Source organism: Talpa occidentalis, unplaced genomic scaffold (assembly GCF_014898055.3).
Source record: "Talpa occidentalis isolate TD23 unplaced genomic scaffold, MPIMG_talOcc4v2.1 talOcc4.6, whole genome shotgun sequence".
Taxonomy (NCBI): domain Eukaryota; kingdom Metazoa; phylum Chordata; class Mammalia; order Eulipotyphla; family Talpidae; genus Talpa; species Talpa occidentalis.
In genome coordinates, this window is record NW_023604972.1 from 94,525,100 (window position 1) to 94,531,091 (window position 5,992).

Here is a 5,992-nt window from a genome sequence, read left to right on the forward strand (position 1 = left end):
AAACTACCACCTACATATTCTATTTCCCAATCATTTTAATTTTTTAAAAGATATATTTATTTATGCATACAAGTACTGGGGTACAGGCCAGAGGTGCAGGAGGTGGGGGTGAGAGGATTCACCAGAGACAGAGTGGGGAGCAAAACAGGCAGACCGACTGAAGTACACTGCTGAGGGGAGCAGCAGGCAAGTCAGGAGAGGTCTGCTGCACCATGTGGGTAGCTCCCTGGCCGGGGATCTAACTCTTGCTGTAGTGGCTGCAGACAGATTCATAGGTTGTGTCCTAACCCCTTGCACCACCAGGAAGGCCCTTATTGCTTTTTTTAACCATAAATTTTATTGCTAATGTGGGAAAGATTTCCTTCCATCCCCAAAATGGACATGCTGATCTGGAGAGCTCTAGGAGTCTCCCATGCCCAGAGGAGTGGCCAGGTACTAGACAGGGGCGCTTTGCAATCCCTGAGTCTAGTTAACCTCTCTCTCTCAACAGAGGGTAGCTGCTTCCACCTCGTTCCTCTCATCAGCTATTTCCTTAAAAGCAAAACAAAACAAAAGCTTTCACTATTAAAAAAATAAAAACTCTACATCTCAAGTATGCAGAGAGGAGGGTGAACTGGAATGGGACAAGAGGTTTAAGGTCACCAAGAGAATAAGGGGGGGCTGGAGGGAGTCTTCACTTTCTGCTGCATCTTCTACAACTAGAGTCAACCTCCTCTACTGGCAACTGATGACAGAGAACGCTGAGCTACCAGATGAAGGAGCTCTTTGCCAATGACATGTGAGTTTAGTCCTTAGAGTTTGTGACATTGGTGTCAGTTTGATGTGGCCACACTGATCCACAGAATGGTGGGTTCCACAGATGCTCAGATAATTTTTGAGTTCCACGACCACATCCTTGTGTATAAGAGACTTGAAAAAGGAAGAGTGTGGTGTTAGCTGCAGGCTGCTGTTCTGACGTAGGAGGTAGGGTGGGGTGCCTGGCTCAGGTAGGGAAGAGTCACACAGGTCAGCTGGAGCGAAGGTTGAAAGTTTCCAGCAATAAAGGGATGGGCAAGGCAGGGCATTATTGCTTTTTAATTAAGTTTCAAATTCAGCCAGCAATCTCTGCTAAATCAGATTTTCTAGATTTAGCATTGACCCTAACATTTTATATATATAATAACATTGTTCGTCTACCACAAGGTCATATATATTCCAAAACATATAAATGAGAATTTCTAAAAGCAAGGCATTTTTTATAAGATTTATTTATTTATGCAGACAAGAGCTGGGATACAGGCCAGAGATTCGGGGGGTGAGAGGATTCACCAGAGGCAGAGTGGGGAACAGAACAGGCAGATTGACCAAAGTATGCTGCTGAGGGGAGCAGCGGGCGTCAGAGGTCTGCTGCGCCATGTGGGTTAGCTCCCTGGCCAGGGATGGAACTCGTACTACAGTGGCTGTGGATAGCTTCACAGTGCAGTGCTTAACTCCTTCTACCACCAGGAAGGCCCCTATTTAGAGAAGTTTTATGTTATGTTATATGTAGAAGGATCTTAGGCCATCACTTGTTGACAGTAAAAAGCCAAGATGTGAAATCAGTGAAAGTCTGGAACAAAAATCAGTTCTGACCACTCCATGTTCTCATACCCAAGAATGAAATTCCAATTAAAAAATGTTTTTGAAGTTTTAACTGTGTATTCCCATCACTACTCTCCAACAGCAATAGTAATTTTTTTTTATTTTGAGGATAATATTCCTAGGAAGAGCATGTTTTAATCTTTCTTTTTTAAAAAAAGAGATTTTATTTATTTATGCATGGAAGAATTGGAGTGTAGGGCCTCCCTGGTGGCGCAGCGGTTGAGCGCTGGGTTGCGAAGCTGCCCACAGCCTCTGCAGCGCCGGTTCAATCCCCGGCTGCTTCCCGGCCACCGGAGGAGGGTCCCACTTGGCACGCAGACCTCTCCTGCCGCCTGCTGCTCCCCTCAGCAGTGTACTTCATCAGTCTGCCTGTTCTGTTCCCCGCTCTGGCTCTGGTGAATTCTCTCACCCTCCCGCGCTTCTGACTATACCCAGTGCTTGTATAAATAAATAAATAAATCTTTAAAAAAGAAGAATTGGAGTGTAGGCCTGAGGTGCAGGGGGTGGGGGGATGAGAGGATTCACTAGAGACAGAATGGGGAGCAGAACAGGCAGACTAACTGAAATACACTGCTGAGGTGAGGAGTGGGTGAGACAGGTGCATAACCGCACCAAATACGGGTTAGCTCCCTGGCCCAGCATCAAACTCAGGCCACAGAGGTGATAGTGCTGAGACTTAACCACTAGGCTAACCAGGGAGCTCCTAAAAATATTTCTTAACACAAGTTAAGGTTTCAGACAAATTCACCATAGGAGTGTGACAGTCAGTTGAGTGTTTTTGTTTTCTAACAGTACACCATTTTCCAGAGGAAACCATTAACCACTAATACAGATTTAATTAAATTTTATCTCCCAGGGATGCCATGCATCATTTTGGTTGGGCCTGCTCTGCTATGAAACTTCATTTTATGAGGAACTAGGTGCTCATATTTGCATTCTGTTTGATTTTAAGGCTTAATTTTTTTGTTAATTTAGAGAAAAGTACAGTTTAGTAGTTTGTAGAGTTTTCTGGGGGAAATATTCAATTTTGTTTTTTAATCTTTTCCCTTTTTCTTGACCTACCACATTCATCTTTGCAAAAACTGGATTTAGATTCGTTACTCTTCATTGTTATTTTTAGTTTTCCATTTTTTGATTTCTGACCTTATCTTGATTTTCTTTTTTCATTGTGCTTTTTTAATTTCTTTTCTTTTTTTTTTTTAAAGATTTATTTTTATTTATGCAGTCAAGAGGCATATAGGCCAGAGGTGCAGGGGGTGAGAGGATTCACCAGAGATAGAGTGGGGAACACAACAGGCAGACTGACTGAAATACACTGCTGAGGAGAGTAGCAGGCGAGACAGGAGAGGTCTACTGCGCCATGTGGGCCAGCTCCCTGGCTAGGGCTTGAACTCATGCTGCAGTGGCTACTGATTACTTCTAGTGTTGAGACTTAACGCCTTGTACCACCAGGAAGGGCCAGGGAGGTCCTGATCTTATTTATTCATCCCAAGCCATGCAATCCCCCTAAATCTGGATATTGGTGCTTTTTGATCTTTGGAATGTTGCATGTATAACAGCTTACTCTGACATTCTTTCCAAAGATCTTTAGTGTTCACATTGTGCACATTACAAATGTGATGGTCCTTGGAGCATTGAAAAAGGTCTTTCAAGAATCAATATCAAACAGTGTGTTTGGTACCAAAAAAAACAAACCAAAAAACCAAACCAGTGGGTTATCAGCTATATATTCTGAGTGGCTGTTTCCTACTTAATCAACAGCTATATTAACACCAGGAAGAATTACTGATATATAGGTTTGAATCACAGCTAAAGACAAAAATTATTCATAATCAGGACTTCGTAAAAAACCACAATGAGTTTGCTCTCGGTATGAGCAAGTTTGTGTATAAACCTGATAATTGTAATAAGAATGATGACTGGGCAAGAATTGCTTTAGTTCTCCTTTGGAACATTGCTGCCCCATAAATTTGCCATCAGAGATTTATGATTTGTAGTTAAAGTTTATATGAACTACCTTGGAAGAAAAGACTATTTGCATTGCCATAGAATTATCATTTTCTTTCTTTGCAGGGACTAAAACTTAAAATCTGAATTCCTAAATCTATCTTTGCCTGTTTGTCAGCTCCAAAGCGAACTGCTTATTAGAAATTGGTAATTACATTTCAAATATAACTATAACAGGGCCCTTTAGCCAAAATCATTGGGAATATGTTTGTAGTTGTATTTATTACTAATTGCAGTGAGGGAGAACATTTGCCAATGGGGAACTGTAAAATATTACAGAAAAGGGGTGGTTGGGCAGATTGAAAGTTACCCCAGGACTCCCAAACTTGCATTCTTTGAAGGGATTCTGCCATTCACTGTCTAAAGACAAAAGATACTCTTAGTGTATAAGATCTTTTTTTCCCCCAAAAGATTTATTTTATTGGGCCTCCCCTGGTGGCGCAGGTGGTTAAGTGCAGCGCTGTGAAGCTGTCCGCAGCCTCTGCCGGCCAGCAAGGGTCCCACATGGTGCGGCAGACCTCTCCTGTCGCTCCTGCTGCTCCCCTCAGCAGTGTATTTCTTCAGTCTGCCTGTTTCTGTTCCCTGCTCTGTCTCTGGTGAATCCTCTCACCCTCCTGCGAATCTGGCCTATACCCCGGTTCTTGTATAAATAAATAAACAAACAAACAAACAAACAAACAAATAAATAAATAAATATTTTTTAAAAAGATATTTATTTTATTTATTTATGCATATAGGAACTGGGGTGTAGGCCAGAGGTGCTGGGCAGAGGGTGAGAAGATTCACCAGAGACAGAGTGGGAAGCAGAACAGGCGAACCTACTGAAATACACTGCTGAGGGGAGCAGTGGGTGAGAAATGGAGAGGTCTGCTGGGCCATGTGGGTTAGCTCCCTGGCCTGGGATTGAACTTATGCTGCAGTGGCTGGCAATAGCTTGATAGCTCTAAGAATTTAAGCTCTGCACCACCAAGGAGGCCCCCTAATCCAGCATTTCATGCTCTCATTTGATACAACTGGGGGTGTCAAGTCTTCATGATGTATACAAACTACCTGTAAGAAATTTTTCTTTCTTTTAATAACTATACTAGGTAAATGCCAGTTAGAATTTCATAGCTTATTGTTTTTGATTTTTCATTTCTTGGTTTTGAATCAAGAGTGTTTGGAGTACCTTGAAATGATATATTTAAGAAAAGGATTATAGCTCAGGAAACAAGTATTATTTGTAAATTGCCTTTGTAGAAATAATAGAACTTAAAGTGTCTTAAAGTTAAATACAAAAAAGATGTCTTTATTTTCTTCTTTTTCCTCTTCTGACCCTTTTGCCAAATTTTTGGTAATGGAAATCTTAGCAATTTGGACTGAGAGCATAGGTCAGTATTTCACCACATCAATCATCCATAAAGTTCTCAAGCACTAGAGAATGGGCACGTTCCCTAAGTATTCCCATATACATTTCATTATTTCAAGTGAACCCTGTGGATAATCTATAGTTATAATTATTGTCCCATTGGACAGATGTGGAAACTTAGGCTCAGAGAAAATAAGACTTTTTTCACAGGAACATGGATTAGTTAAGAGCCAGTTCTTATATCCAGACCTGCTGACTGCTGACTAAATGCCAGCTTTTTAGAGTATGCATTATTATTATTTTTTTCATTTTTGCATAGAAGAATTGGGATTTAAGTCAGAGGTTCAGGGGGCCAGGGTGAGAGGATTCACCAGAGAGAGAGTGGGGAGCAGAACAGGCAGATTTACAGCAGTGTATTTACTGACATACACTGCTAAGGGGGACAGGAGAGGTCTGCTGCGCCATATGGGTTAGCTGACATACACTGCTAAGCAGGTGAGACAGGAGAGGTCTGCTGCGCCATATGGGTTAGCTCCCTGGCAGGGGATCAAACTCAGGCCCTAATGTTGATTGTACTGAGACTTAACCCCTAAGCCACCAGAGAGGCCCTAGAGTATGTATTATTAACTGCTATCTGAAATACTGAATGTTTTAGTACTATGGTGTTTTTGAAAAGGAAGTAAATCTCTGTAAAAAGGGTTCTGGGATAAATAAAACAGGATCAGCTATTCTCTTAAAGGCAGCAGTCAATCATGAAAGGTTATAGAAAGTCTTCCTAGATGTCTCTACAAATAACATAAAAGATAAGTCCATCTGTTTTGTAATGAATATATTTTACAGTGAATGCAAGTCTAGAAAAATTTATAATAAGTTCTATGTGAAAGCTTTAGATATTTTAAAAAGCATGGCCTAATATGGTGCATGGAATGTCTGTCCCCATTAAAAGGCAGAAGTCAGATTTTTCTTGGAAAAAATTTATTGGTTGTTAAAATGACTATGAAATGAAGAATTCATTAT